Raw genomic sequence first — 21,620 nt, forward strand, 5'->3', positions numbered from 1 at the left:
TTAACACTTTGTGTGGTGAGAATACTTCAAATCTACTCTCTTGATGATTTTCAAGAATACAGCATACTGTCATTAAGTACAGCCACCATGTTGTACAATAGATCAACTTAATATTCTTGTCTGTCTACCTATAATTCCCTTCTAATAGAGCCCATGTACCAACAGAAATAGAATAAAGCCTGGCCCATGAAGGTGAATGGTGTTCTAAAGTGCAAAATTTATGAATTCTCAGTCTCTATACTGGGCATTAAGGGGAAAAAAAGAGCAAAAAAAGAATGAGAGAAATGGATATATAACACAAAACATTTTCATATCAGATCCACACTGACTTGAAAATTCACATAAAGGGGCAAGGTTAACAAGAAGGGTGAATAATGAACCCTTTATTATTCTTAGATACTGTAATATACTACTCAAACTGATATGTTCTATTAATTTTAAAAGGGATCTGTGAAGGTCTTATATTTTATTCATTGATAGACCATGGCTTTTTATTGTCTAAATTTGATTTCTAATAAAATATTTGCTTCAACCTTGGATGGCACAGCACTAGATAGTTCAATGTGAGAGAGTAATCTTAAGAAAAGTTGTAGAATTTTTTAAGCATCTCAACTCTTCTTATATTATCCATCAAATTCATTTCCCTTATAACTAAATCTGTCATAAAATCTAGGCATCCAAATATGAAATATGTTTCCCAGCAATAATCTACTATCAATAAACTTGATAAAGCCTTCAAATGAAACAACACTTTCTGGTGATATTAAAATGCTTCACAAATACAGTATTGATTTTTGTTGTTGATGATGGCATTAACAGTCTACTATAGGAAGGAAGCTGAGATAAGAGGGAAAGGTTAATTTGTCTCAACCATTCTTGTTCTAATTTGCTTTTAATCTTTCATGATTAAAAACAAATAAGTATACAGAAACAAAAATAAATTCATATTCTGATAGAAATTTATGTTTTTCCACATATACTCAACGAAAATGGATTCTCCTTTTAAAAAATTAGGAATTATTTAAACTTTGAGACAATTTTTGAGAATAAAAAAGTAATTTCAAATATAGATATTAGAAGGTGACTTTTAATCAACAATGAATGAATCTTATGTATTTGAATGGTATTTATTTATTTTTCTTTTCAAAACTTTGGTTTTCTTGCTTATGCATAATACTCAATACTCATATTTGGTTGCATTTTATGTCTAATAGTATCTATTGCTTGGACTAAAGTGTGTTAAGCATGAAAGTTAATAGTATGCTTTTTCTAACAATTAATATATTCTTTGCCAAAAAGAGTCTGAATTATATATAACATCTTAGTTTCAATAATGAGGTAATGAATTGTAGATTATTGTGATTTTTGAATTACTAGTCTAATATTTGGGAAAACGTGTTTTATTACCAAGAAATTCTAGTGTAGACTGTTATATTGGAAACTTCTATGCCTAATGTTATTCTATGTGAGACTTGGAAGGTGCAAAATGATTCTTACAATGCTAGTGTATCTTCAAGCAAGATGCATCTTCACTTCTACATAAGGGAATGAAGAAATCAGAAGGTTCCTCATTTTCCAAAACTATTAACATTGTCATTCTAACAAGTGGAATGAAACTAGGATACAGTTAGACAATTAAAACTACTGAACAATAATTCTGTTTTACAATAAGCAATGTCCCAAAATATTCTCAGGGTGGGAGCTATGATGCCTTATCAGTGAATAGGAAAATAAACAGCATTAGGCAGGGGGTTATGAATAAAAACATGCTAGAAAATAATGGATTAAGGAGCCTTTGTAGAATGTGCATTAACTACTGAGAAAACAGGTCCAACAAATATTAAAGAATAAAATTCATTTTATGCATGCTTGGGTCATTGGGAGAGATAAAATACTAAAGATATCATCCCTGATTTGGAGGGCCTTTCTATATAATTGGAAATCAAAAAACATCTAGGTGAAACAATAAGTAACACTAGTAGGCAGTGATAATAAAACAAGACTGGATTTTCAGATCACATGATATTACCTGTCATATTAGCATGCAGGAGAACAATGTTTGGGAGTGACAGAAATTCCTGCTGTGATTTGCAAGAGAATACATTTTCTATTATCAGATTATATTTTAAAAAATTCAAGTCATTTTTTTTATGTCTGGTTCAGGTAGTCTATCACTGTTGAAGCTTGTAATATTGATCATCTCATTGTCTATTCTCATCTTTTACATTTCCTTATTTGGCAAAAGGATTAAACAAATTATCAGTCAGAGGTTCAGCTTCAATTTTAGGTAGTCCCAACATAATTTTTAAGGGATCATTCATTCAGCTACCTGATGATTCACTGATCTTTCCTTACCTGTGAAAACCGTTATCAACTTGAAGAGTCCCAAATATGAGACATGGTTTCTTTGTGGCTTTATTTTAAAATAAAATTGTTTTTATTCATAGTAGAGATAACAATTAATTTCTCTCTCCCTATTCAAGACTGGCTTTTCATTATCTTTCCTTTATTGAACTTCAATGAAAGCTGAGGTTTTATTATTTACCAAAGCGGGAAATTATCTTGAATTTTCAACATTCACTTGTAATATATTAATTAGTTATTAATGCATGTTATTGCAGACATTGCTAAAATAAAAGAATTATTAGAAAAGAGAAAATATTCAATGAATCCAAATTTTGCCAGATAATGGAATAGCTGTTTTAGGACTCACAATAACTTTAAAATTATTATTATCCCTTTTGTGTGTGTGTGTGTGTGTGTGTGTGTGTGTGTGAATGATGAAATCCAAATCCAGAAAGTTTAAATAACTTGCCTGAGATCATATGATTCAATTACGATTTGAACATATGTATATGTAGGACAAATCAATACTTTCTCACTAAATCATAGCACATCTTGATGTGTAAATATTTTCACACACACACGCACACTTTTGTTCTTCTGAGAGCAGGGAAGTGCAAGCTATTGAACAGAGTGCTATGATTCTCCTGTTTGAGGGTAGAAACAATTCTTTAAAACGAAATTTGAGTGTGGAAAAGTATTTTCAAAATAATCAGTAGCTTATGTAATCATCAAATGTCACATGAGGAAATTAAGGCTCAGAAAGGGAAAATCTGGGATCCAAGGTACACAACATTCTGGAGGCAAAGATACGGATTAAAAACATAATCCAGGATGGTAATCAGTCCTGGTTAGCTCATAAGACATTTTCTTATGTAACCCTACAAAACCCTATGAAGTCAGATTTTTAACAGACTATTTCTCCATTAATTGGGCCATACATATAATTTTTAGTTCAATGTGATATTTCAATGTCCTTCTGCGTGATACTCATTAATATGGGCAACCATCAAAACAAATTCAGAACATAGGAGAAAGACAACCAGTTTGAAAGTCTAGGTCATATATGAAAATCAAGTGCATGCCTGTGTACATCAGTAGATGGGCAGTGCTCTCCGCTGTGCCAAGAACCAAGTGACTTCCACTTTAAAGTGGCTAACACAGGAGAAGACAATTGTAGTTCTTAAAACATTTTTTTTTTAAACTTGATCAGAACATTTCTGCCCAAGATAGTCAGGAGTTAGAAGGTGGAAACTTAGACTGCATAATGAACAGCCCAAGTCAAACTGGAAAACTTCATGGTTCTCTCTCTAAAGAGGAAAGCACAGAATCAGTAATGGAATTCCTGATGTGGAACCTGGACATAATTTCAGAGAACAGTAAGTGTAGTCCTTAAAATTGTGCACTGATCAAATTTCTTAACATATCACAATATTCCAAACTTCGAAAAAATACAGGTCAAATTTGTCCCTATGAATGGGAATAAGGGAGGAAAGGAAAGAAGAAAGAAGAAGAAAAATGAAAAATTTTATTTTGCCTTTCAAACAAAGTTTTCCATTGATCAGTGAGACTATTCCTGCCTTGACTTCAAAACGCTTGGTAGAGCACTCCACAGACAGCAATGGCTGAATTATCTGGGGGAGCAGATCAAAGAAAAGAAAGAAGACAGCAAGAAGTGCATTTAAGTATGGCTTTTATAAAAATTATAATTAGGAATACCAAGGTGTCAAAAGAGAAACTACCAAGGGCAGCCTACATAGATGCTAATTTTAATTCTTCCAAATAAGAAGATGGAACTTCTGAATATAACTAAGATATTTCTCGTAATTGTTGTATACAGAAGACTTTCAAAAAAAGACATTATAAATGTGTGCTTATTTGTTGATATTCTATTTTAATGTGTATTGAAGTCTTTAAAATGTATCCACTTACTAAAATAATCATACATTTTCAATGAGAATAATTATTTACAAATAAGCACAGCACAGATTTAAATAACTTGCTATCACTTGCTATTAGTGAACTTGGTAAATGTTTACTAGATATACAGTTTCCAGATAAGCTACTGATTACTTTTAATGAAACAAAATAATCCTCACTTTTTGGCCTTGAATATCAAGCAGTATAATTGTTTACTTTTATTTAACAATGACTTTTGCTCTAAATCCTAACAGGAATCAGATTAAGCCATAAAACCTTGTCAGTGGCAACCAAATATAGTTTCATACTATCATGTTTACTGACTTCTTTTAAAAAGCATTTTATGTTGAAAGTAGATATAAAACCTCCTGGAGTTACTTCAAATCAGTTTCTGATTTTAGTGATTCATTTTTGGAGACTTCAGATATTAAAGCCCACTTGGATTTTGATTTGCATTTTTTTTTTTAACCAGAGAAATCCTAATTGTGGAGTAGCAGGCAGACATTTATGAATAACCACATAATGAAAGCTGGAAATTCTTTCAAAGTAAGACAAATGCTCACCTGAGGAGGCAGGGATTTACCAGGACTGAAAGGGATTGAAGGACGTAATGGAAATGCTGTGGGGGGTTGAGGTTAGAGACCAAAGACTGCCTGGGGAACTTTGGCATTCCTATCTGGTTTAACACACCACAGGGAGGAAGGAGAGGGAGGGGGCAGCTTTAACATTCACTGACAGTAGGCAAATAACTACAGTTTCAGGACTAAGGGCATTTTCCCCCACAAGTCTAACAAATGAAGGAGCCATTTCTAGGCTACTATCAGAGTATGGAATGTGTTCAGGAGCTAAACATAAATTAAGAAATAAGTGAATAAATAACCATCAATTGATTAATAGAACTTAAGTAAAATTGGGAAAACTAATACTGTGATTCTTTTTAAGATAGAAGTACCTTAAAACAAAACCAGTGCAGGTAATGGCTGTGAGGAATGCCTGCTGTCAATCATTTAAATACTTAGTAGTCTTCCTTAGGTTGAAGAAAAGCCTGAGAGAAGCAGGGTTCTTTGTAATGATGATTTTGTGTGTGTAAAGGAAGTGACTCTAGTATATTAGCAATGAAGGAGAAAAAGGATTCTGATGATTGTGGAGATACAATATTAGTCGCGATTACTCATTTTTAGATCTTTCCAGAGTGATATATCCTCTGAGAATCTTCGTGGCTTTTTATAAAGCAACCTATGGGTGGTTTCAGACAATCATTGTTAAGAAACTTCCCTAGGTTCCTGGTAGGAGGTACTCTACACACACACACACACACACACACAGAGAGAGAGAGAGAGAGAGAGAGAGAGAGAGAGAGAGAGAGAACGAACGAATATGAAAAGAAGCTCCATGATGGATTCCTACAATACTGCTCTCTCTCTTTCTCTAAATTAGAAATCTCTGAAATCTCTACTGGGAATCACTCTAGTCACAGCTTTCAAGTCAGTGAACCAATCATGTGCCAGAAATCCAGAGCATGGCAGCCTCCTTGCCCTGACAGTCCTTTCCAGAGAGTTGCAACTTATGTGCCTAATTTAGGTTGCAAAGAATAAGGAACTCTGTGAGAGAAACAGGAGCCAACTACATAAATGAACTTTTCTTCTCTGTTACTAATTCCTTCCAACTTGCCTCCTTTCACCCCAGGACTACCTCCTTTAAAATAGCCCCCTTAAACCATTAGTGAAAGTCTTATACTCCAGAATTTTTTGACTGGATATTTACATTAAATGCAGCCAGACAATAGAAAATACTGAGTGGAAATATTGTTTCCAAAGGAGGTTATAAAATACTACCTTATATGCTTAATTTGTCTTGGCACTCCTGGATATTTTGGTTAATTATCAGAAATTAGCTTGAGGGAATGATTAATCTTTTTACTTAGCCAACACACAACTGGTAGTTTCTAGTTAGTCAAGTCCCATGACAGCTTCCACTATTTCTTATCATTACCAAGATAAATGGGAGGCTTGTGTGGCAAAAGCAAATCTCTATTATCCAATTTAATTCATTAAGTATCTTTCGGTTATGAAATGAAGCGTGCCTGGAGATTTTTTTTTAAGTTTCCATGGTTCTCATATTTAGTGGAGAATTATTCTCTTTGTATAAAATTTCTATATTGTTTTCCTCCCCACATCACCCAAGGAATTATATCTAGAGATCAAAGAAAGGAACTAATATATACATTAAAAAAAGAAAAAAGAAAAGAAAAACTGCAACAATCTAATTTCCAGAAAATTTTAGGTTTTATTTTTCTAGAAGGAAACTAACACTATCCACTTGAGTAATTTTTTTCAAGGCCAAATTGAGATCTATTATAATAGAAAGTAATAAAGCTTCCACCCACAAGCACACACAGGATACACTGGAATCTACACTGAGTTTTTTAAAAAAGCTGAGGGATACAAAAGAAAGAATTTGAAGATCGTGACCTCTACAACTCAGCATTCCTGGTACATCTTGCCACCAGTGGGGTTTTATCCCAATTTTCCTCTTTGTACCCACTGCCTGCTGCCACTAACACCACTATCCTCCCTGTTTTTCACCCATTCAGACATACAATTTAGGTTGTGTCCTCTTTTCCAAACCTCAATTACTCCTCCTTTTAAAAGAAGTACTGCCTAAATTCCAATAAGGAAGTCTTTGATTCAAGAACCGAAGTGCCTCATCACACTCTGTTATAGCTCCTGGTGTGACCATCAAGGGATGCCATCATTTGGTTCTAATACACTTATCCAAACTCCGCTCCCACATAGTATTCTCCCCAGTCTCACACCAATTTCCTCTCTCTTCCCAAGCATAGTAAAAGCAGTTCCCAAAATGCTCATGCTGTTTCCTTCCTCTGTCTTTGAGTATTTTTCCTTCCCCCCTCCATCTATTAAATTTGGAGGGCTCTTCCTTAATTTGTCTCCCCTCCCAAAATCTTTTGTAATTGTCATGTTTGTTCTCCACCACACTCTTGTACACTTAATGGCAAATTTATTCTGAAACACTTTAGGGAATTTTCTTCTGAATGTCTTATTTCTGAATGTCATCTCTGAGAGGTCAGAAAAGATATTTATCATGTTTTTCATATCTCTTAGTAACACTGAACATTCATTCCTCATCTAGAAAGTATGTAGGAAATATTTGTAAGAATGAAAGTGTCTATACTAAAAAGAGGCAATTGCAATGGCAAGGAAGATGGTGGTAGATGTGCTTCCAACTTTTTTTGAAGATGGGTGTGAATTTATGCTCTCAAGTGAGTCCATCTGTGTGGGCTGGAGTGGGGTGGGGCACAGTTGGGATGAATGGGTCTGAGTGCTTAATAATTATATGTCATGTTACAAGATATGAAACTTGCAATGTGGGATGATGTGGGTGAGGTCAGTGGTTTTATAAGCAAAATAAGATCTATGAAATGGAACTAAGTTTTAGAGATAATTTGTTTGTGTTGTAGAGGACAATTACCTTAAAATAGGTTAGGAATTATTATACTCTTGATTACCTCATCCTTTGTAAGAGCCTATGCTCCTTGGAAGGTTTGTTTAATACACCTCCACCAGAAATGGACTTTATATTTCAGTTTTGAAAAAGATCCTATGTCATATTATTCAATTATTTTATCTAGGTGACAGTAGCTTCTACCATGTTCACTGTTCACTTTTTTTTTTTTGGACACTGGGGATTAAACTCAGGGGCATTTGACCACTGAACCACATCCCCAGTCATATTTTGTATTTTATTTAGAGACAGGGTCTCAATGAGTTGCTTAGCACCTCGCTTTTGCTGAGGCTGGCTTTGAACTTGCGATACTCTTGCCTCAGCCTCTCAAGCTGCTGGAATAACAGGCATGAATCACAGCTCCCTGCTCACCTTTTATAATCTTTATTTAACTGTAGGGAAGAATTACCTCTGTGGGGGTAGAAATTCTACATGTAAAGATACAGAAAATACTTTTAAAAAATAGTAATATTAGCTGATTGGCCCATCCCAAAAGCTACACTGTGTTAAATTATCATAATAACTGACAAAATTTAACAACTGAAAATGAAATATTGGTATTAGACTAGGAAAAATTGGCACACTCTTCATCCATAATAAGAATTCTGACATTTAAAGAGCAAATTATTTTAATTATAAAATATTTTCCCTTTTATCTTAAAAAAAGTGATATGAATAACATCTCTTATCAGAGTGTCTGGGGCATATTAGATTTTCTGTAACTATTAAACAAATTATAAATAAAACCATCTCAATATTTTACTGTTCAGATGAGCTTTGTAGTTGATCATTTGAATCATGGATGATCTTTTTATGAAGTGTTCATGGTTGATGTGGCTACTACAGGCCTCTGCTAGAAAGGAGACAACTGGCCTAAAATGCACCACTTATGGTGCATTTCTGTCAAGAGGTTTATTATTTAAACGGGAGGGGAAGCGAGAAAGAGAGATTGGTGGATTTTTTGATCAAATGTTTTGGGGGAGCCAGTAATCCCAGCAGCTTGGAAGGCTGAGGCAGGAGGATCGGGAGTTCAAAGCTAGCCTCACAAAAGTGAAGCGCTAAGCAACAGAGTGAGACCCTGTCTCTAGATAAAAATACAAAAAAGAGCTGGGGATGTGACTCAGTGGGCAAGCACTCCTGATTACAACCCCAGTAATCCCCAAAATTAAAGTTTTGTGGGTCCACAGAACTGCAATTGTAACAGATGATCCTGATGTAAATGGTCTTAGGACTTCATTTTAAGAAATACTGATCAAATTTGCAGTAGTTACTAATAAAGCCAGAATTATTGAGTCACAATTACTTGGAAAATTTTAGAGAAATAATCCTGCCCGAACTTGATTTCATAAACACACAGCAGGTGTTCGGGGTTATTTTCCTATTGCTTTACTGCCAGAATTCACAGAGTAATTGGAGCCTTGGTTTCAGTCTACATGGAGTTATTGTTTTGTTTTGTTTTCTCAGATTAAGAAACCTGAATATAACCTCTGCTAGTCCTTTCTTAAGGTTCTTCTGATTACACATGCACTTCGTTTATACAAACACATTAAGAAATTCAGGGTGATAAAATTTCTTTACAAGCTAGTATAGTTCACCTTTCAACTCTACAGTTATACTTTCTAAGTCACCTCTGGCAAGAAATTATTTGACTATTTCAAGTAACCCAGTGTATCTGCAAACTTCAAAAACTAAATGATTCTATATTTGGGTACCAGAATTACCCTACTGAAGTGCATGTAATATTCCTAGAACTTCATCTCCTCAACTAGAGAATTGCTGTGATTAGTGCTGGAAGCCTCATTGGTGTTTGAACTCTGTGCCTTCCATAGGAAAAACCTGAAGCTTAGAGACCCATGAAGCAAATTTCGGCACTTCTCGGAATTCCATGAGAACACTGGTACTAATAATATTTAATACCATAATTATAGCATATTATATATTCTTTCTCACTACAGAAAACATACCAAGCCCCTCTTCCACCTGACAAATTTAGTTAACAGCAATATCGGTTCTGTAAACCAGTATAGATTACCCGGTATACCTGGTACACATAGACATAGAATTTTCGTATTATTTATTTATTTATTTATTTTGTGGTGCGGGTCTTCCAAAGAGTTAGAGAAAAAAAATAGTCTGATATTTAACAGGTATTATTCAACTCTAAAGAAATACTATTTGTGCGAGGAAAAAAGCAAAACTATCACTTGTTACACTATATACTATGTAATTTGCAATAAAACACCTGGAGCTTAATACTCCTGCTTCACAATTGCCCTTAACAAAACCCCACACTCAGTAAATGCATGTGAAAGAGTGATATGCACAGGACCTGAGATTCAGACTCTGGTCTGACCACCTGGGTGAAATTCCATGTGAGTGACCAGCACAAAAGGAGTAACTGTAAGCCTCAGCTTCCTCATGTGTAAATTGAGGAAAGATTATTGTGATGATTAAATTAATTAACACATAATTCAGAGAGCAGTCTGGTACATAGAAATAATATCTCTTTAAGTGGAAAGAGATGCTGGGCAAGAAAGATAGAAGTCTAATGATACCAGCTTCTAGGTATAAGAGATAAGATTTGATCTAGGGTATATTTGACTCAAGTGTCCATACTTGTAACTACTATCATTATTTAAAACCAGAGAACAAAGTCTGAATTCCGTTTCATAAGCATTGATAAGAGATAAGATGTTTAAAATCACGTATTTCATTTGCAGTTTTCAGCTGCAAGGATTATTTCTAGCTCACTTGATTTTTCCTTCTTCCTCTCTTTTGTCTTCCTTCCCAAGAAGAGATGGCTTCCAAATTGGACTACATCCTCCAACAATCCTTGCTTCATATTACCAATCTTCTGTGAATTGGTATAAGAACCAAACAAAAATTCTGCATCACTTGGATTAGCTGATGCATTTCCTGAATTGCTTTCTCTATGTGCCTTTTGATTCCTGGAAAATTCACCTAACAGAAAGTGGCACTCCCCCGGAGAGCACTGAGGAAGAAAAGTGAGACAGAATTCTTTCTCATCTAGGAATTTGCCACATAGGTGCAGACATTGCAGCTTCCAGGAAAGAAACCTGAATGGGAAGTGTGAAAATGCTCAGGGAGTCTTTATGTGTTGTATAGAGGTGTCAACCAAATTATCAAACTGGTATGGCAAGGGCATAGAACATTCTGAGTGGATGCTGGCTGTAAATACCAGTAAGTCTGTGCTCTGCATTCTTCCCTAAAACAGCCCTGTTTCCACAGCTGACATGACTCTTTGTTCCTGGAGTAGTGCTCTTAACAATGCAGGCTCTGGAGGAAATTGTCTTGGACTGAGATACATACAAAATATTACAAAGGAAAGGAGAAATAATAACTTTATGCAGGATCCAGAAACTGTTATATTAGTTCATGGAAAGAGGTGGCATTTGTAGATGTTAATATATGCATAAGATTGTTCAGGAAGAGAGAAAACTTGTAATAAGGCAAAAGAAATGCAGAGGTATACGGTCACATTATGTCCTGGAGAAACTTGTGAGATATCCTATGCCACTGTAGAGTACTGTAGGCCAGGTTCAGTTTTCCAACACATAATGAGCATTTTTTTAACTTACATGATGTTCTTGTTTACATACACTTGCTAGATAGAAAGTGTTAGGCAGTTCTTTATAAAGCTGGATTCTAAATAAATGCCAAGTGAACTTAAGTAACCTTTCAAAATCCCTGAATTTTTAAAAAGAGTTACATACTTTGTGCAAGTATGTAACTCTTTTTAAATGTACAATAACGCATGTAGGAGGTTAAGGGGAAAGAAGAATGTAGTTTAAGGTTATTTTAAGAGGTTAAATCAGGAGAGAAGCAAGAAGATTCCGGTCCTGTGCTATCCTCATAAAGTAGTTTCCAACTCTGGCTTGAAGACTAGTTTGTACTCTTTTTAAAAATATTATTCTACTATAATATCCTTTATGTATCTTTAAAACCATTTTTTTCAATTGTAAGTTTTTATGTTGTTCTTCCTGCTAAATCTTGAATTTGTACAAGTCAAAGACACAATATGGTTAATTTTTTTTTCTCCCTAAAAGCTAAACAGATTTCATTCAAAAAATAGTTGCAGAAAACACACACAAGCAGGAATGGTAGAGGTTATATGGAGAAAAAGTGTTCTTATGTTTGATATTTGGCTTTAGGAACACATTTTAAATAAAATCTAGGAACTGCATCTATTGTTCAACTTTATACAGGAATCCTTTGGAACACAAGATACTGAGTTGTGAGTTAAGCATATACATATCTCTGCTCTCAGGGTTCTCAGTGGAAAAAGCAGACTCACAAACCAAGATTGTCTGAGCTATGATGCAGATTCTGCTATAAGTATGCATAAAACATAGGTCTGCCAGTTCACTTTCCTCAATTGTAGGGGGGAAGAAAAGTCCTTGCCAGGTGCCTTAATTGGGAGGAGTACTACAGAATGGGACCAAAGGTGAAAGCAGATGATAGGGACATTTCATTTCTTAAATTCCTTGCCTCTAACATGAGGACTTTGAAAGCTACTCAAAGCATTAAGTTCACTGGCCTACATTTATTAATGAACTTATTTTTAGGTATGGTTAAAATGCTCAGTTTTAATGTAACATATATGCATATGACATATGTATACGTTGGAGGAAAGAGAAGTATAAGAATGGTTCCAGGAACCTATGACCATCTACAGAAGTATTTTTTTTCTTGAAGACTCAGTGTTTATTGCTGTTAAAGTGCACTTTAGTTTTCACACTTAACTATTTTTTCCTCCAATTACAGCTATATAGTTCTCATGCAAAAGTATAAACTATAATTTTAAACAGAGAGCAAAGTTAGAAAGCCATCATATTTAGACTGTCCATTGAAAAGAATAATACCAGCCATAAGAATTGCTTGATTTTAAATGTACAGGAAATTCTATTTGGCTCAATTTGAGAAAATATCTATTGCTAGCTATTAGACTTTTTTGTGATTAGTTTCAAAAGTATGGTCTGAAATTACAATTCACACAAGTGAAAAACCAAGAGGGTAAAAATCAATTGTGTTTATGACAGATTTTTTTTTTCCTTTTTACAATGTCAGCTATTTCTTTCCTTTCTTGTAATTCAACATTCTTTTCAGCCATTTCTTTATATGAATTGGAAACTTCTTTAAAATTTTTATTATTCTTAAAGTTTTTTAGTTTTAATATTCACATTTTATGTTTGTTAATTAATTAAAAATACCTAATGCAGAAGGGAAAAAAACACCTTAAAACTACACAGGCTGTTAAAGTCTTTAGCACAATTCCACAATTTTGCGATATGGAAATTGAGGCATAGGGAGAATAATATATTGCCTAATTTATGGCCTAATAAGGATTAAAATGTGTAATTCTTAGTTTTCATTTTGATGCTCTTACTAAATTATGTTCTTTCATAAGAATAATAGGATTTTGTCCTTGAAGGCAATTTTGATAACCTAGATTTCCATTTCAGCTTTAACAGTAATTTGATGCATGGTCTGAGGTGACTTGCTTTCAATTTGCAACAAGGCCAAGTCTCAACATAGGATGCTTACATTTATTATTTGTTTGTTTGTTTTCCAGCTACTGACAATATGGAGCCTTTGGGCTAAAGTTGATGAAGACTTTGCATGTGATTTTCTATCTAGCTTCTCTCAAAATTTGGAATATATATATATAAATCTCTCTTATTCAATCCACAATCCCTCAAAAACCAAGTGAACAAATAACAAAAACAAACAAAAAAAAATCCTCACAAAAACTATAAATGTGTTTCTCTTCTTTTATTCAAGATCCAAGGCCCCCCAATGTTTCCCATTGTCCAAATGTTGTTACTCTGCATTTTGGAGCCAACACATGAAAACTGCCATGAAATACTTTACTTCATGGATATTAAATTCTCTCTCTCTCTCTCTCTCTCTCTCTCTCTCTCTCTCTCTCTCACACACACACACACACACACACACACAATGACAGATATCCTTAATGAGTTATTAGATAAATCAAAAGAGTGTTATTTTTGCCCTGAACACCATTATGTAAGGTAAAAGTATAACATGCTTTTAATCCTGTAGAGACATTTAAGTATGTATGACTCAAAGTTCAAATGACTGAGTTATAACTTAAATAGAAATTCTGACAGTGTAGTTCTTGCTTTGCAATAATATATGCTGATTGGAGAATAGTGCTTTACAATTACTTGGAGGGTTTCTTCCAAGCTCTGACATCCAGCCAGCAGCAGGCAGGGATCTACAATGAAAACCCTTTGATTTAAACAGCTCTGGCTTTGGAAAGTCTGATGAGTTATAATGTTGATGGTCAGAAACAATGAAGCATGTTTAACAAGGCCAGGTTAGCCACTTAAATCATCTCGTGTGCTCTGGAAATTAATTATCCTGAAAAATCCCAAGGGAAAAATGCATTTTCACCCCACAGAATTACTTTTAGTGGAAAATGGTCATCTTGCCCAGATATAGCATGATAATAATAATTTGGCTGGAGCTTTTTCGAAATTCAGAGAAATATTACTTTTCTTAATTTTTTTTCTACTTCAATGATTGTAATACTTCAAACATTATTTTGTTCTGATAAAAGCACAGAGACTGGAATGCAGAAGGGCAAAATATTTAACAGAGCTATCTCCAGCTGACAAATATTGCACTGTAATTTCTTTAAATGTTGGAGAATGAGGAAGAAACCTAATTTGTTTGGCCGGATTCAACAGCATAAGATAACATCTCTTGTGAGAAATAAATGCTAAGAATTTTGAACATTTTTTTGCTTTACATGATTGGTGAAAGGTGATTCCATAGCTTACCATGTGATTTATAGAAGGACTAGCTTTAGGATAAAATGAAAACCTGGTGACTATTTTAATTCTCCAGTGAAACAAATTTAAAACCAAATTATTTTGATAACAGGGATTCATTGCAATTTGTAAAAGGCTTAAAAATTAAATTTCATGTATTCCTCCAAAATTAGCCCTTAATTTAAAAGATGTTACACTATAAAATTAAGATTACAGAAATACAGTTTGTTTCATGAATTCATATGTCCATGTGCTATGGCTGATTCTAAAGTACATTATCTCCAAGTTTTGAGTTAGGATCAGCAAACATTAAACTACATTGAAGAAATGTTTATCATGTTTTATTATTCTATATAAACTCACATGTTTAAAATATAAAGGTCTATGCTTTAAAGACCACCTACTGAATATACCACATAATTATTGCAAATCATGTTAGAATACAAACCAACTAAATTAAGAGTTTTTGAATTTAAAATAACTGCATGTAAGCTAATTAACATATATTCATTTCTTATGAATTCCAGAGTACGCCTCAAGTCCTTTGTGTGAAAAAGTATGAATTTAAAAAAACAAGCACTCAAGCAAAACTCACAGCAATAACTCGATATCACCCACTTTCCCTGAAGGGGAATCTTAGGCAATGGAATGGAAAGTGCCTCTCTACTTACCACAATTGGCAACAGCACTGAGAAAATATAAAACAAAAACCAGCTAGACAGTTCATCTATAAAATGAAAAAAAAAAAGCAACAGGCTTTCTAGTTGGCTCATGAATTCCTTGAGTGGAATTTCCCTTCACTCATTACGTGCTGGTATTCCTAGTACTGCCACTCCTATTGTCCAAGGCTCTCAAGCTGCACATCTACTGTTAATTCTATCCACCTCAGGGAGGTCTAAAAAGAAGTCTGGTCAGGATCCTCACATGCAAAGACATGAAAAATGAAATTCAAAAAGCCCCCCAAATAAATGTAACTATTACATCTGAAGGAATTTCACACATGCTGTCATTTCCCTCTGTGGCAAACTAAACCATGAATTAGACAGTCCCCAAGGAAAATGAACTCTGATGCACACAGCAGCCTCAGTTCTACACCACTATTGGGGTAAGATAATGTGCACACGATTTAATGTTAACAGAAAATGGAATATTTTTGTAAGAGCCAAAGTACACATATTTTCTAAAGACATATCAGGGGAGCAAAAATAAAACACATGTGTTGGAAATGGAAAGATAATATGTTTTCTGTCTCATACATTGTAGAAATTGTCCTGGAATGCATCTCCCATGTAAAATGTGATCCCTCTGATACTGCCAAGATCCACAGGACTCAAGAGTGATCTTCTTCATTAGGTCATGTTCATAGAGTTGGGAAAGGCTTTCATTCATGTCAAAACTTCCCTAACCTTGAAAAATTAGTTTAGAAATGAGATAGAGGAGTAGTGTTCTTGGTCCTGCTATTTCTGCCTTTTCTCTTTTCTGGCATTCTACTCGGATTTGGCAGGTATCATAAATTCTAAGATGCACAGTATACACTGCTTTACTATCTATGAGCTGTGAAAAATGCAAGAATATGCAGCCATTCTGTTTGCAATGAAATAGGGGAAAAAATGAAGAAGAAGCAACAGAAGAAGCAGATTAAATTCTGCAGTCTAGCACCTAGCATAGGCCTAGCCTCAAAGAGATACTCGATAGTCTTATTCTTATTAATTAAGTGAAAATTAATTACCACTATTTTATGAAGGTATACTATTCTGTAATGATGAAACATCAGGGTCCTCACATGCAAAGACATGAAAAATGAAATACAATAAGCCCCCCCAATGTCCTAAACAATCATGCAGAGCTGGGAAATTTTATTCATAATTTATGAATCTTTAATAATGAGAGAAAATATATATACAAATACTGAGCAAATAGTATTATTCAGGGAAAGAAACTTAACCAAAGTTAGAAATATGAAATCTCCAATGACTTTTGAACATCAAAGCATATATTTAGCCAACATATGGCATGATGTTTCATGCTAGAAAGTCTTAATTTTAATTTAATTGATTAGTTTTAGGCCAAAAGCCAGAAGGATCTGAGTCATCCCCCATCACATCTTCTTGATTACACTTACTAAGAGTCACAGAGTGAATTTCGTGTGATGATTTCAATAGTGCCTCAATGTCATGCGTCTTCCATGTTTCTTACCCTGACAGTGCCTGTCAAGACCCTACTGCCTCCCTTCCCACAATTAATGAACATCTGAAATGTAAATGCTAAGAGTTTTTAGGTTGATGATAAAGCCAGCAATAATGCAACTTGGTCTGTAAGCTTGTTACCTTCATGCTAGAAGTCCAACTAATATGGTGCCACTTCCCCAAAAATAAAGAACTGGGATAACTACCAAGATAAATACAAATATGAAGTCAAGACTCTTTACTGCATACTAAAATTTATAAACATCCAATTAATTGAGAATGACTATTTTTAACATCCTGTCACAGATAAATGTGTGCATGCATGTGCACATAAACACAAACTATAGATTTTACATAACTCAAGGATTAAAAATTTAAGAAAAGAATGACTTTGGCTTTCCAGTTTGCATGAGTCTGGCTGATTTGACTTGGCATCAGATTTTTCTCTGTGTTTCCCTACTAATAATTCAGAGTTTCCCCATCATTTCATAATACTTCTTGACCCTCTGTCACTTGGAGATTCATCTGCTTACTAAACATTTTTTAATAAATGTACAATTCTCTATTTTAGAATCTTAATGGTATATAAAAAAGAATTCAACTCAAATAGTTGGTTTCCTGAAAGATGAACTCAGGTCACTCATGAACTTATGTGCATTTATTTAACAGGACTCATCCTCCTGCTCTCAAACTCAGAAGAATGTACTTGATAAATGTGAATGTTGATGGAAGAAAGAGGGAGGTAGATTGCCAACACTGGAAAACAAATATTCTTGTTTGGGTAGTGAAGTGAATAAAGAAGATCAATCAGTTAGGTCAAAAGAAATGCTTTAAAGTTCCAGAGACAATATTTTAAACATGTTTTTAACATATTCTGTTAGGTAAAAAACTTATCCACACCTGCTACAGCAGATGAGATGTATTAGCTCTGTTTGCAGCAGAAAGATGGCAATGAAAACATCAAGAGGGTACTAGTTCAGTGGACAAATGTGTAATGTGTGTGTGAAGTCCACATCAACTGACAATATTCATGTGGAAATCAATCACCAATATTACATTTTTCAAAAACAAGAAAAATGCATTAAGGAAAATAGGACCATGGTCAACTTATATGTTTTCAGCATAGTAACTATGACAAGTTGTCAATGTCTTATGATATATTTTATAAATCACTTTTAAAAATTCTAATTATATATATATATATATATATATATATATATATATATAAATGTAGGTCACTATTTTAACTCTTTAATGGAATCAATTTAATATTTTAAATGCTGTATTCAAAGAGAGCTAACAGAGTTTACTCAGATTTCTAAAAAATACTTTAAAATACATTTTCATTTCACCTATTTTTAAATCACTAGAGATGTTTTTGATCTCATTTATTGACCTATTGTTATTTTCTTATTTTGTATTTTATAAAAACATGTGAATGTAACATGAGAAATGGAGGAGTTCCCCTTAATAATTAAAGTTAATTTGTATTAATGATATCCAAGAAAATCCTTAGTAAGAAAATAAGATGCAAAGGAAGAGATGCTTTGATTAACTAATATTTGAGAATTAGTAGTTCTCTTATTTTCAGTCTCACGCTTACACACTTTTATCCTTATCTATATTTGTAAATTACTTGTGGCCCAACATTTTCTATACTTGCCTTGTTTTCTTTCATAATGAAATGAGCAATCATACATGTAGTGATTGTCCCTCTAATAGCATGAAATGAATCCTATAATTTCTTCCCCAGATCTTTTTGGTGACCATTGTATGAGTTCTCTAGAAGATTATTCTAAAAATGAGGAAATGTTAAAGGAGTGCCACCCACACTAGGCAGTAGGAAGTATATTGATCCTTTGTTAACTGCCTGGCTTGCTGGTGTGTTTGCATGGTGCCCTGCTCCATAATTTAGTCACTGCCAATTCTCATTTTTCAGTTTATTTCCAAAAGCATTTCTCTAAGCCTGTGCACTTCAGATTCAAATTTTAACTGCAAAATTTTTGATTGTATCCATTCTTAATGCTCCTTCTACTTAGATGTAGCATCCCCAAATTGCATGTGGGACTGTTGTTTAACATAAATCAGTAATAATCCCTCATACCCACCACTCTCCTCCTTTCTTCTATTTCAATCTATCTGTATACTGTCTGGATGAACTGTTGGGAGCTTAATGCAGTATGACTATGTAATCATTTCATAGGTAAAGAAATGGAACATGGAGTGACTAGATTATCAATATTTAACAAGTGATAATTCAGTATAAGCATTTTGTTTTCCCATACAATTATTCATTGATTAAGTCTATATCTCCTTACATTTAGGATTTGTGTTAAATGAAGTGGAAGCTTTCAATTATTTATTCAAAGAAGGAGAGACAAATAAACAACAACGGCTTACTGAAAAAATAAAGCAAACATATACAGTACTACAAACTAAGATACATGACAACTTACATTTGCAGTTTAAGTTTCTGAGTTTCATTATCAATAAGGCATCCTTAAGTGTCATGGTCACAGGCACTAAAATGACCCACAAACACTTGAAATTGATTTAATGCCACCAGCAGAAAAAGTAATATACACATTTTGCAGATAAATATAATATTCATGCAACTGCAGGAAACACGCTTTCATTAAGTTGTAATCATACCAAAGCAAACTCCACGACACTTAATGATAGTTTATGGCTTTTCTTTTCCCCAAAATGCCCAGCAATAAGCAGTTATGATTGTTAATTTTACTTCTTTTTCCTAAAATTATATAACTCATCCAATAAGACAAAATAATTTGTAACTCTGATATTTGGACTTCAGAAGAGCCCAGAAAATACTTCATCGTTGTAATTAGAAATGGTGCTGTATATATCACATACTTCCTTAGAGCATACCACTACAAAATCTCACAGCTATTTATAATAAATCCTTGATTTAAAAAAAAGTCATATTGCTAAAATGCTCCTTTTTGTGCCCCTCAATTTATGAGAAAATTTTGAAAAGTAATTCTCATAAATAAACTACATAAATTACATAAATATTACATAAACCTCATAAATAAACTACAATTGCAGGTAAAACCCTAAACAAATATTAAAACATCAGTAAATGACTGAATTATAATATCTTTGGAAAATGTTACTGGTTTTTAATTTGAATGTATACTTTCTTAATTTTGGAATGGTCAAATTTTGCTAATTTAGTTCTTTGAGCCTCACACAATTGAAGGCAAGCTGGCCCCTCCCCACTTGTTACAAAAATGTAACAAATTAGAAATAATTTCCTTGAAGTATTGTTTACTTTTGTTTATTGGTAATATTAAAATAAATTGGAGATTGAGTACAGTGCCAAAAACCTTTAGTATCAGCAGTTCGAGAGACTTAGCAAAGCCCCGACTCACAACAGAAAAATAAAGTGGTCTGGGGGTAGAGTTCAGTGGTAAAGTAGCACTGGGTTCAATTCCTGTAAAATTCAAAAATGAGCAAATGAAAACATAAATTAATTACGGTTGGGGTTGTAGCTCAGTGGTAGTGCACTTGCCTCACACACATCAGGCACTGGGTTCAATCCGCAGCACCACATAAAAATGAATAAATAGAAATAAAAATATTGTGTCCATCTACAACTAAAAAATATTAAAAATTAATTAATCAGTTAATTAAAATAGATTGCCAGTTACTTGGGAGACTGAGACAGGAGGATCACAAATTCAAGGCCAGCCTGGGAAACTTAGCAAGATAAAAATTTTAAAAGGGCTGGGGATGCTCAGTGTAGAGCACCCCTGGGTTCAGTATCCAGCACCACAAAAATAAATAAATTAACAAACAAAATGTATAACAAATATGGTTGTTCAAAAATACATTATTATATACTAAGTAAAACAGTTTTATGGTTTATCTATTCATGATGTTTTATTTTTCTTAAAAATTTTCCCTTAACTTTGTAATGGGAAGAACTTGATTTTTGTCTTTTCTAATTCACTATTCCAAAAATAATAATGGTTTATTATGTGAAACAACTGACTTTCATTTTCTTGATTAGGTAAGATAAACATAATTTTTTTCTCTTTCTCAAAAGAAAAAACAAAACACAATGCTGCATCTTTTAAATGTATCATGATGTCCTCTAATCATTTACTTCACTTTAAACCATTGCACTTTCCAGACTGAAACAATTTATTTTGCTAACAGATTATTGGAACTTTAAAATGCTTTGCCAAAAGTGCAAAAAGTATTTTATCTTATAAGTAGTAATAAATTCTTCTGAAAACTCAACTAGACTGGTTCAGGAAACTTTTATTACATAATATATATTTTATATTCTAAACTTGTCTTCAAATTTTCCAAAGTTATAGGTATTCTGATAACACTATCAAGTCAACCTCAGTGGCCATAATTTTTTGTTTTCTAGATAAGTGTTTGATATGATGCTATGTTTACACAATCTTCACATATCTGTACATGTATTCAGGAACACTCTGCCTACCTGGGTAACTATATGAGATATCTACAGATGGACCCTAGACTTCCTTTCACCTTTAAGACATTTTTATTTCCCTTTTTCCATTCCACCTGCTTGTGTTGTCACCAATAATCTAATTAAGTTAAAATTAAGTGCACTTGAAAAAACTCACTGATTAAAATTATGTGCATTTTTAAAAATCACAGGCTCCCTATCTCATTGACTCTTTGTATGCACATGCACCTTGTTCTGCCTTGTTCTGATCTGCCTCTTCCTCTTTCCTTCCCCATAAAAACACTTTCTATCTGTAACAGTTCAGCATATATTTTCAGTTTCTGAAGCATAATCACCATTTTTTAGAGGCTCAAGTGTCAC

General features: G+C 33.7%; 1 protein-coding gene across 6 annotated transcripts in view; it reads right to left on the minus strand.

The window, feature by feature from the left end:
* The window catches only part of Pcdh7 (protocadherin 7), a 397,839-nt gene that overhangs the window by 153,982 nt on the left and 222,237 nt on the right, over positions 1-21,620 (minus strand). The window lies entirely within an intron of this gene.

This window comes from Marmota monax, unplaced genomic scaffold (genome assembly GCF_021218885.2).
Source record: "Marmota monax isolate L192 unplaced genomic scaffold, Marmota_monax_Labrador192_F-V1.1 WCK01_AAM20220418_F8-fsc00009, whole genome shotgun sequence".
NCBI classification, from domain to species: Eukaryota; Metazoa; Chordata; class Mammalia; order Rodentia; family Sciuridae; genus Marmota; species Marmota monax.